Source organism: Physella acuta, unplaced genomic scaffold, assembly GCF_028476545.2.
Source record: "Physella acuta isolate Inbredline_101_S28 unplaced genomic scaffold, ASM2847654v3 ptg001053l, whole genome shotgun sequence".
In the NCBI taxonomy this organism is placed as follows: Eukaryota; Metazoa; Mollusca; class Gastropoda; family Physidae; genus Physella; species Physella acuta.
In genome coordinates this window covers 108,974-121,433 of record NW_026732570.1, presented here as the reverse complement: position 1 = coordinate 121,433, position 12,460 = coordinate 108,974, and positions in this window count along the sequence as shown.

Here is a 12,460-nt window from a genome sequence, read left to right as displayed (position 1 = left end):
CGTTCACCTTTCTATCAGCCAAATAGAAGGAGAACGTCCCCGGATTCTTTTTTCGGGGTCATATGCAAATGCCTTACGGCCTAAGTGGATGAACACGTAACACAACGACCACTAGGGCTCGAAATTAATGTCTAGGGGAGCTAGTGATACTATTGTAATTAACACTCATCCAATCTACATACGACCATTTAATCAGCGAACTCAGATGTGGCAAAACACCAAGATGAACTAGATAAAATATTTAATGTATAAAATATCAAAAACCCAACTTACACAATGTAGGAAAAAAACACTATCACAGATTTCTACACTGTCTAAAGAACAGCTACAGGCCACACAACACTGCTGTAGCTTCTAGACTTACTTAGCGACAAGTAATATTAAACTAGAAGACTAAATCACTTAAGAAAGCAAAGCACACACAGGTCTTAAGTACTCTCACGTTCAAATGGTCAGAGTCTATAGCCGGACAATATGGACGGCTGCCTGATAAAGGTAAAACAGCCTCGTAGACTGCCAGGTCAAGATAAAACTGCCTCGTGTTGCGAGTGTGCGGGGCAATTAAAGACTTCTGTGACAGGGGAGGTTATCCTCAACTCATGTCGCCATTGGTTGGGATAATCATCTGATCAGAATCATTCAATCAGATTTTAATGGAAATTTTCTATGTCTCAAACACCTTAATAGTCAATGGAAAAACCCCAGGTGTTACACAATCATTCCATATAAGGAATTATACAATGTCAAAATAAAAATGACTCGACCTAAGTAGGTCACAACACCATGTCAAAACAATCTCAGGCCTATCTTTTTCAGTATTATCTTTTATAGGGTTTTTTTATTGCAAGGGAAAGAACCGGAATATTGTTTACGAAATTACTTAACTTGAGAGTTATCCTACTGCTCATCCCTTACTTTCCTTTAGAAAATTTTATCAGCAGTCGAACGCAAGTTTTTTTACTCTATCCTGGGGTGGGGTGGGGGCTTTAACTTCCGTGGGAGCCGTTGAAACTTATTGGTGGGGGGGGGGGGGGGGGGTGGACAATGATCAAACAAGAATTTTTTAAATAAATTATATATTTTTATTTTTCATCCTTGGGTGAGGAGAGGTGGGCGTGTTCCGAGGACATTGCCCCCCCCCCCCCACACACACACACACTGAGAGACGCTTGAAAGAAACACTCGTGGGACTAGGTACTACGGAATCTTTCACGGTCTGGGTAGGGGATAGTTTATATATATATATATATATATATATATATATATATATATATATATATATATATATATATATATATATATATATATATATATATATATATATATATATATATATAATTAATAGGGAATGATATAGAGCAATGTTGTAAACGCTGCCATTAATTGTCTTTGTCTCCGCAAAATTTCTGCTGTTTGATATGGTTGGCCTACATGTTTTTGTTTCAAATCAATTGAATGTTTTGCCAATTATTCCTACAGAGGATCAGAGTTTCTTCCGGGCATCTCTTCGAAGGTCTAACCCCCCCCCCCCCCGAACGAAATGGAATTTATATAGAAAATGTATATAGAAAATATATTTTTTTAACAGTGTCCGCCCCCCCCCCCCCCCAAAATTTTAGTCAGCCCCCCCCCCCCCCCAAAAAAAATTTCAAGGCCCCCCCCCCCCCCCCCGTAGAAAAAAGTCTGGAAGAAACACTGCAGAGGATGGACGGGAAATTGTCTCTAACATGATACGATTCCAACAGTGTTTTATTGGGGGGGGGGGGAGGCGGAAAGGAGTGGGGTGGGGCAGTGGCTTCTCAAGGTACGGTCCGCACCATTTAAAGGGTGACACCACGACAAAAACATCGTAACACTAACTGTCAAAAAAAAAGGTTTTTTATCCAGTTTAGACAACAATATTGTTGGAGGGGAGGGGTGACACCAAAACGAAAATGTTAACTTTTTCGAAAGGGGTGACACCCTCAGTTACCACACCGGGTGATACCCGGCCTGGTGACGCCACTGGGTTGCAGAATTCTTAACAAATGTTATGTAATATGGGACTTACTCTTATTTTATAAATGTAGATGAATAGAACAATTTACTTCTTTTTTCATTTAAAATTAGCCCAAATAATAATTTATTTGCATTTTTCACTTTTATTGACGGTGAAAAAGTTCCTACCGTCAATACCACTTGAAGTATCGATACCTACTATCAACGATATCCCCGTGTTAATAGAAAAACGTGAAGACACGTAACGTAGCGATGGGGGAGGGGGCGGTAGACATAATACAATAAAATATTTCTGATATTTGGTTGTCCTGTGTGAAGAATACAAATGCCAAAGTTACGTAACTCTTATCTGCCAATTTTGTCATCTAGGGCGTCTTTTCATTTTTCCTCCTACTAGCTCTCATAACAAAGGGGAAGAAGGGACAAAAATAGATCTTTAAGAACGATAACTCCTTTTACATACCAGATTTCATAACCGATAACTCTTTTTGTATTTTCATTCCTTGTCTGGGGTTTTAATACGGAGGTAGTTAATATGCGGTTTGACATATGCAGAGAGCGTATTATGTCGTGGTAAGCAGGAAGCGAATGGAAAGCATGGCTACATGCTTGGACAGCTGCCGGCAGCATATTATGCATATTATGCTGGCTAATGCTTCGTCATGCTGCGTACGGGTTTAGGTATTTTACCAGACAATACACGTTGCTATGTTTGCGCTGATTACGTAATATGTTGTATGGTTGTGAATGTTGCCTGTTACTAACGCACGGCTGAACCGTGTTTCGAAGATTAAATATATATTAGTTGGTGTGTAAAACGACAGTCAAGAATGCTCTAACACACGATTGTCTCGGGTTACGAACTGTGATTCCGAATCCGAAATAACAGCCTTTTTTTTAGGTAAACGTACAAATCTCTGACGTCCAAATTGTGTTTCCCATAGCCGTGCAGATGCGTAGCGAGGGGGGGGGTTGGTACATATGTCCCTGGGCGCCGACCCTAGGGGGCGCCAAAATGGGTTGAAAACAATTAAAAGCTCATTTTAGCTGTAGCTTTGCATTAGAAATATAAAAAAAAATATTTGGGGGGGGGGGGGGGGGGCAAATCGTAAGTTTGTCCCCGGGAGGGGATGAGGGGCGCCAAATTGAAAGCCTGTCCCCGGGCGCCGGGAAGGGTCGCTACGCCTCTGTAGCTGTGTGTAGTAGCTAAAGTGACGTAGAAAATTGTGATGCTTAAATTTTAGACCGAGGTGGAACACGGTTTCCAAGTGTTCGTATGTTGGTGTTCAAAGTGATGATAGCTCAATCAACATCTTCTTATTTGCAAGAATGAATTTTGTAAAAATCAGAGTTGGCCGAGTAAAATAAAATTACTTAATGCTCATTTGGAAAGGATTCCCTCCAACACAATTAAGTATTACGGGTGAACTTGTTGTGCGTCATATTGGCCGGTGACTCAGATTTCAGTCTGCTTTTCTTTTTGGATATACTTTCGTAGCATTTGTCCATCCAAGAACGAGCTACAAATACAGTTGTTGTTAAATGTTAGAATTGTCACCCCAGTGGCGTAGCGAGGTCGGGTGTCACCCGGTGCGGCACTTAATGGTGTCACCCCCCAGAGGCGTAGCGACCCTTCCCTGGGACAAACCTTCAATTCTCGATTTACACCCCCCCCCCTCACCCTCAAACTTTCGATTTGCATCCCCCCCCCCTCCTCAAATTTCTCTCTATATATTTTGCTATTTTTTGCCTTGGTGTCACCCCCCTAAATGGTGTCACCCGGTGCGGTCCGCACACCCCGCCTCCGCCCCTCGCTACGCCTCTGTCACCCCCTCTAGCCACCTATTTTATTATTTTAACTGAGTAAAAAAAAAATTATTAACATTTTTTTTCAGTTTGGGTGTCACCACCTAAGTGGTTTCACACGGGGTCGGACAGCACCCCACCCACTCTTTGTTGCGCTGGCTTGAGTCGGATTCCTTGCAGTGTTTATTTCAGACTTTTTTTCTCCTGGAGGGGGGGGGGGGCACTTTCGGGCGGGGGGGGGGGGGACAAGACATGCCTGAAAGTAGTGAAAGAAACTGATTGTTTGGACCCAAGCCCCATCCCCATCTTACCAGAAAAATGATAGAAAATCGAAACAAAATCTACAACCCGTATTTTAAATTTTATTTCATTTTCCTGACCTCCTTCCACACCCCCACCCGCTTTTTTTTTTTGCGGTGTGACGTCATTTTAGACGAAACGTGTTAATGTTTAAATTATCTAAAACATTAATTTAGTAGCCAATACACTTTTTTTTCTTCACATATACTAATCTGCTATTTCAAACGCCATTTGTTCCCTGTTGGTGGTTTTTTATTTAATTATCAAGATTTGCTGTTTCTAGTACCCATAGCTTCATTAAAGGTTCACTACCCACCTTTTTCTGAAACCACCACATTACACACTTTACCACCTTTCCCATTAAACCTCCACATTCCACACGTTTCCACCTTTCCAACTGGCATACCACCTTATGCACTTTTCCACCTTTCTCACTTGAAACCACCACCATACGCACTTTTCCACATTTTTCTAAAACCACCACCTTACGCACTTTTCCACCTTTCTCTAAAACCACCACCATACGTACTTTCCCCACCATTCTCTAAAACCACCACCATACGCACTTTTCCACATTTTTCTAAAACCACCACTTTACGCACTTTTCCACCTTTCCGACTTAAACCACCACCATACGCACTTTTCCACCTTTCTCTAAAACCACCACCTTACACATTTTCCACCTTTCTCTAAAACCACCACCATACGCACTGTTCTACTTTTCTCTAAAACCACCACCATACGCACTTTACCACCTTTCTCTAAAACCACCACCTTACGCACTTTTCCACCTTTCTCTAAAACCACCACCATACGCACTTTTCTACCTTTCTCTAAAACCACCACCTTACGCACTTTTCCACCTTTCCGACTTAAACCACCACCATACGCACTTTCCCCACCTTTCTCTAAAACCACCACCATACGCACTTTACCACCTTTCTCTAAAACCACCACCTTACGCACTGTTCTACTTTTCTCTAAAACCACCACCATACGCACTGTTCTACTTTTCTCTAAAACCACCACCATACGCACTTTACCACCTTTCTCTAAAACCACCACCTTACGCACTTTTCCACCTTTCTCTAAAACCACCACCATACGCACTTTTCTACCTTTCTCTAAAACCACCACCTTACGCACTTTTCCACCTTTCCGACTTAAACCACCACCATACGCACTTTCCCCACCTTTCTCTAAAACCACCACCATACGCACTTTACCACCTTTCTCTAAAACCACCAACATACACTCTTTTCTACCTTTCTCTATAACCACCACCTTACGCAGTTTTCCACCTTTCTCTAAAACCACCACCTTACGCACTTTCCCCACCTTTCTCTAAAACCACCACCATACGCACTTTACCACCTTTCTCTAAAACCACCAACATACACTCTTTTCTACCTTTCTCTATAACCACCACCTTACGCAGTTTTCCACCTTTCTCTAAAACCACCACCTTACGCACTTTCCCCACCTTTCTCTAAAACCACCACCATACGCACTTTTCCACCTTTCTCTAAAACCACCACCATACGCACTTTTCCACCTTTCTCTAAAACCACCACCTTACACACTTTTCCACCTTTCTCTAAAACCACCACCATACGCACTTTTCCACCTTTCTCTAAAACCACCACCATACACACTTTTCCACCTTTCTCTAAAACCACCACCATACGCACTTTTTCACGTTTCTCTAAAACCACCACCATACGCACTTTACCACCTTTCTCTAAAACCACCACCTTACGCACTTTTCCACCTTTCCCACGCTGTCTCGTGAGAGTTCCAATTTTTAAACCGTCCCCCCGGCGCATGCGTGTAATAGAGCGGGCGTGTCTGCCATTGTGCAGGTGCTGATGACGACTCAGCCCACTCACGCGCAGGCCGGTCATAATCTCGTGACCGCACGTGAAAGATTTCGAAACGTGATCGATGACGACGACAGGCCACTTCCACAGACAGTCCTCGTGCCGTCTGCTATCGGGCCAACCGGCAAACAGATGACCTCTTCCGGCTGCCGGTTACCATTACCGGCTCTTCTAAAACAATCTTCAAATAGTACGATTCCACTGCAGTTTTTTTTTTCTTCTCTCTCTCTCACTCCTTTTTACGGTTTATGGAATTGAAATTATGGAAGGTTTGATGCAACGATAACGGGAATTGGCCAGATTTACCTGATTGTTCAGACAAAGGCCAAGGCGGAGTTTCAAGAATATGCTCCATGATCGATAACCCAGACATAATGGTGTTTTTCCTTCCGGTTCTGCATAAAACACCATCCCAGGGGTGTTAAATTATTTTTTTTAATAAAACCCAAATTCTGATCTGGATGCTTTAATGTGAGATTGCGAGAAATGTACTTTTTTTTTCATTATTCCTCTTGAAAAAAATTTTCCCAAGATTGTTGATTTCAGCCGAGGAAGCCGCACGGGTCAGATGCGGATGACGAAAGACTGGGTTGTCAGGAGAAACGACCGCCGGGCCGCATGCGGCACGCGACCCTTTTAATTGGGGCAAAGCAGACCGTATGGACAGTTAGGTAAAAGGCAAATAAATAATCGCTACCAGCGTAACTCTCAATGCACAATGCAAAAAAAAAAAGTCTAGGATAAACAATGGTTTAAATTAACGGGCAAAGATAGATTACAACAACAACAAAATAATTTTTTGTAGTCGCGTGGCAACACAATTTGGATACCAGACATTTATTTTAATTTTTGATTTTAATTATGTGGTTGTTGTTTTTAATTCTTTTGGGGTTATTTTCTTTGGTATTTTTTAAATTATTTTTTCTTCTTTTTTTTTCTACTATCTACATAATTCTTTTTATAGAAAAACTTCATTTCAAAAGTCCCTTTATCGACTTTTGTCGCCTCTTATACTATGCCGAATAAACTGTTTGTTAAGACTCATCTCTACCTTGTAGGTTAAGCTCAGCAAAAGCAAACAATGATCACAATACATTTAACTGTCGATTCTTATAAACAACGCCGGTTCTAGCCATAAGACAAAGCAGAGGCGTAGCGAGGGGGGGGGGGCGGGGGTGCAGACCGCACCGGGTGACACCTTTTAGGGGGGTGACACCAAGGCGAAAAATAGTAAAATATATAGAGAAAAACTTGAAGGGGGGTGCAAATCGAAAGTTCGAGGGGGGGGGGGTGCATACCGAAAGTTTGAGGGTGGGGGGTGCAAATCGAAAATTTGAGGGGAGGGGGTGCAAATCGAAAATTTGAAAGTTTGTCCCCAGGAAGAGTCGCTACGCCTCTGGGGGGGGGGGGGGGGGTGACACCATTAAGTGCCGCACCGGGTGACACCCGACCTCGCTACGCCACTAAGAAAAAGTACAGTTTTGGGACCTCGCGGTGTGTTATTTTGCCAAATATAAGATACTGTTAAAAGAAATAAAAAAAAGCTAATTGTTTTTAATTTCTGGGTGACCGCTACAGAAATATTTTTAACAGCGCCATAGGACATTGGATACTTTAAATGCCCTGTTAACCCGGGCTGCTTATCGCCTAATCAAATACATCGTTTTCATTCTTAAAGTTTTGAATGTTATAAAAACTGAATCTTTACATTCTCACAATCGTTAAAGAAAAAATATATATATATATATATATATATATATGTATGTATGTGTGTGTGTGTGTGTGTGTGCGCGCGCGTGTGTGCGTGCGTGCGTGTGCGTGGGTGTGTGCGTGGGTGCGTGCGTGTGTGTGTGTATGTGTAAATACATAAGTACATCAATAAACATAGAAATTGTCTATATGTAAACATGTATATGTAAATGTATTGAGACCAACACCTCCCTCTAAAATAAATCACTGCTAACTAACCAGTCGTGTCCTGCTAGTTAACTCCTAAAGTTAAAGACTACTCAGTCAAAAAAAGGATCCAGCTTACAAACATAACCATTACGTGTCTATTCCGTACATCATTAAACACATCAACACAACACCAACGTTTACATCCGTCTCTTTTTTTGGACACCTGTGGGTAACAATAAAAATAATCATTAAAAAAGTTTTTAAAAACCCACGTTTTCTGATTGAACTAAAAAGTAGAAAATAAACGCTATACATCACAATAATGCAAGCGATCACTCTACTATAAGCGATGAAAAACGTGGGGCGCCGAAGTAAAAGTTATATTACTATTGATTAGATAATACTATTGACTTTTATTAGGGAGCTTGTAGAGAGTCAACAGTATTAGAAACTGTAAGAAAATCACGGCGCCCCACGTTTTTGATCGCTTATAGTAGAGTGATCGCTTGCATTATTGTGATGTATAGCGTTTATTTTCTACTTTTTAGTTCAATCAGAAAACGTGGGTTTTTAAAAACTTTTTTAATGATTATTATTTTTTACTTTTTAGTCTTTGTTTGTTTGCATTAAAATCTTGCTATCGATTTTATCTTTTCACTTTTTTTGGGTAAACGAAGACAACTCGTAAAAAGACAACTCGTAAAAAGACAACTCGTAAAAAACACGTTGTGTTAACACATAGATTTGAACCCGTGTCGAGTGGGATAGCAATCGTGTGCCCAACCACTCGACCATATCGTCTCCCCCAAACTGGCCTACCTCCTGTAAGTTTAAACTCGGTTCAAGCTAAATTCTCTGCCCCTAAGCCTGTGGCGACATGTGATCGTTCGCTTCACTGCGCGCGAGGTACGCGTCGCTGGTTTTTTTTTGTAATGGCTAGCAGAGGAGAATTATATATATAGATTATATAGCGGTCTAAAATGCTCAATAAAATGTTTCCATTGATCAATTTAGTAATAATAACAATTGAATATTCAATGGTCATCCAAAAGAAAGCTTCCCTGAAAATTTCAGCGCGCTAGCTAACTGGGAAGTGCCAGAAATTTCGATCGCAAGATTGGATTGGAAAGACAAACAAATAAATAAATAAATAAACACACAGAGAAAGCAAGTTAAAGAAAACGTGGGAAAATGAGTTCTGACGAAAGACTTAATAAAAATAACTATTGGAGTACCAGAAGATTAAGGGAGGTTACCAATTTTAAATAAACTATCAACAAATAAACTTAATAAACTATCAGCTAAATAAAAAGGGCAGTAATGCAGTAAATAAAACAATACCATACTTATGTACCCTGATGTTGTATTTTGAAGTAGACGAGACCTAGATATTTAAAATAAATTTAAATAAAAAGACAAGAAAAGCTCGTGCACAGGGCCGGTGCTACCTATAAGGCGAACTAGGCGGTCGCCTAGGGCGCCCTCCCTAGGGGGGCGCAAAAAGGTTTAATGCCTTTTATCAAAAAGTACCTAATAATCAATAGCTTTGATTATCGTATATAAACTCTAGATGGTAATATACAAAGGAGTAGCGATCTATTTCGGCGCCGAGGACAAACTATCCATTTTTGCACCCCCACCCCAAAAGTAGGTCTCTATAGGCATATATTTATTCGCGATGGTGAAAATGCAACCCCACCTCCCTAATTTAAAAAGGTTGGCGCGCTTTTTACCAGTCACTTTGCCTTTTTAGTTTCGTGTCACATAATTGATGTACAAAAAGATTAAATAAGTTCGTAATTTAAATTTCGAACATTTCAAACGGTTATCTAATATTAATGTTGATTTAGTGATCGCTCCATAACATGACGGGGGGGGGGGGGGGGGTTCAAAACGCGTGCAATTTTGGTTTTTAATAGGGCTTGTAAGTCTCGTTTTCTCTGACTTTGAATTAGAAATCTGTTCTGGTGTATAGAGTTTTTTAATGACGGGGTGTTCAAAGTATCGTATTTTTTACTTTTCTGTTGTGTAGTTGAAGGTCTAGTGCAATCTGATTGGTAATAGAGAAATGAGAATGTAGGTGATGAAGTATCGTAGTTCAGGAGTTCGGGACTATCGAGTCTTGTGGTATTAAGGAATCGAAGTGTGTTGACTGTTAACGTGTAGTAGTAGGTCCAGTTAAATTGTTATTGATAGGGAGTATCGTTTGTAGAGCTTGATAAAGTTTGGTGAGGTGGTGTCGTAGTTCTGGAGCATCGAGTCTAGTTATATTTAGGTATCGAAGTTTGATATGTGTTGTGAATGTAGTAGAATATATCGAGTATTCGAGTTTATCGTAAATTAGATTATTTCAATTCAGGACGGAGCACACTTCAAAGAAAAGTAGGCATTCTTTAGCTGAAAAATCTTTAGTTTTTTTTAGGAATCAATATTACCACTCTTAAAGTATTAATATATATTAGTGTATAAGCTGGGATTTTTAACTAACGGTAAACTTTGTTATTTCAATATTTTTTTTTTATATTTAATCAATAATTATAGCAATATCTTAAACCAGGGGTCCGCAACCTTTTGAAGCGGAAGAGCCAAAAGTTACAATTTTCAAAATTTCCCTGGTTTTAAAGAGCCACTACATGTTTTTATTTCATATATTTTATTTTTTTATTAAGATTTTTAGTATTTGTTCAAGGAGCTGGAGAGCCGCATCTTGATATCAAAAGAGCCGCATGCGGCTCGCGAGCCGCAGGTTGCCGACCCCTGTCTTAAACAGTTACACGTATTTGATTTTTTTGAAATCCAAAATTTTTTAATCATCTATGCCGTGTCTGGTTATCGCAATTAAATGTTTGGCATCAAGATTGACTAGAAGTATGTTATAATAAAGCTACCATGTTTGACTTTCAAACAAAGCCTACTGTTAAGTAGTCAATTAGTCAAATATATTCTTTTGACAGGTTTACGTAGCTAATACAAAATATTTGTTATAATTATTGCGTAATGAAATTTAAAGCGTTTTATTGTGTTTTTCAAGCATGTCTTAGTTACACTTGGTTAAATTAAGTATTCTTGTGAAAGCTATTTCCCTTGAAAGAAATTTTGGTATTTGGATTTCTAAATGGGAGATAATTTGTTGCATAACTTTTCATTTCAAATTCCTGCATCTTAGGTAGACCGCTTACTTATAAATACAACTTTAAGTTATTATTTGCTATTGTAAAGATTATGTAGAGCAGAAGTTCTAAACAAAGTAGTTTGGTAGGTTTTTTTCAGCATTATCAAGTTGAAAAACACATACATCAGTAGCCGTTGTAGATTGCAATACTTAATGAAAGTTAATCTTAGTAGACATACAGTATGAGATAGTGTAACAAATGCGACTAAAATTGTCTTAGTCGCAAATTAATCACCTAATTAATTGTCTTTTTTCATATTTTTCACCCTTTCCTAAAGGATTCATATATAAAAATTGTAAGCTGGAATCTATAACATTTATAAACTTTTTTTTTTTTTTTTAAATCGCTACATAATCACACAAATTAGACATTTTACAATTCTAACTAAAGACGGTCAAGCTTAAACAGGTAAGTTCCGTTCTGGAACACCTTGGGAGGTCTGCAGAGAGCCAACAGTACAAGAACTGTAGTTTGTTTTTGTTTTTTTCAAATATTTTTCCCAGACTTTTTTTACCTGGAGGGGGGCGGAGTACCTGAATTTTTTTTTGTGGACTTAGCTACAATAGAATGTGATTACGCTTGCAAACTGGAATTGAAGGAATTAGTACAAACTTTTGCGCCCAAGGAGGCAAGTAAAATTTGATTTTGATGTCTACTTTTAACGTGTATGCAATTGATAATAAATTAATATGTCACTTTTAATTAATTGTTTTCTTATACATATGTTTTAGTAATTAATGTGTGTGAAATAGGGCGTTTTAATAAGTTTTGCCTAGGGCGCTAAATAACCTGGCGCCGGCACTGCTAGTGCATAATACTAAAGTCATGCAGCGTTTCTTTCAGCAATTGCATTTTTTTTCCGGGGAGCACTTGAAACTACCCTTCGGGGGGGGGGGGGGGGGGGGGGGACAGATTGTATATAAAATATAAATGTAATATTTTTCTATTTCGTCCCGGTGGGGGGGGGCACTACCCTGTAGAGATGCCTGGAAGAAACAACGTAGTCGTGTGTTACAGAATAGCATTCGTAATCAACGTTGTTCGTATTATGAAATGAGATTTCAGACTTTGATTAGTTGCCGAGACTAAATTATCTGCTGAAAAGAAAATAGTCATACACTCATAAAAATGGTTATAATGGATTTCAAAACCTGTCCCTTAAGAAACACCATATTTTTTTATTTAGTGCACAAAAATACTCATAAGTGATACTGATAATTATTTTGTTTATAAGCATTAGTCAATATTTAGATTTATGCCTAGCCTAGTATTTTGTTTAGGTTTGAAGTTGAAGTAACGACACGCCTAAACAAGTATTTATGTATTTCTAATCAACTGTTACCAGATAAAAGTGTCTTATTAGATCTAGTTATATGGCCTGTGTAAGTTGCGGTCTTCGAATTT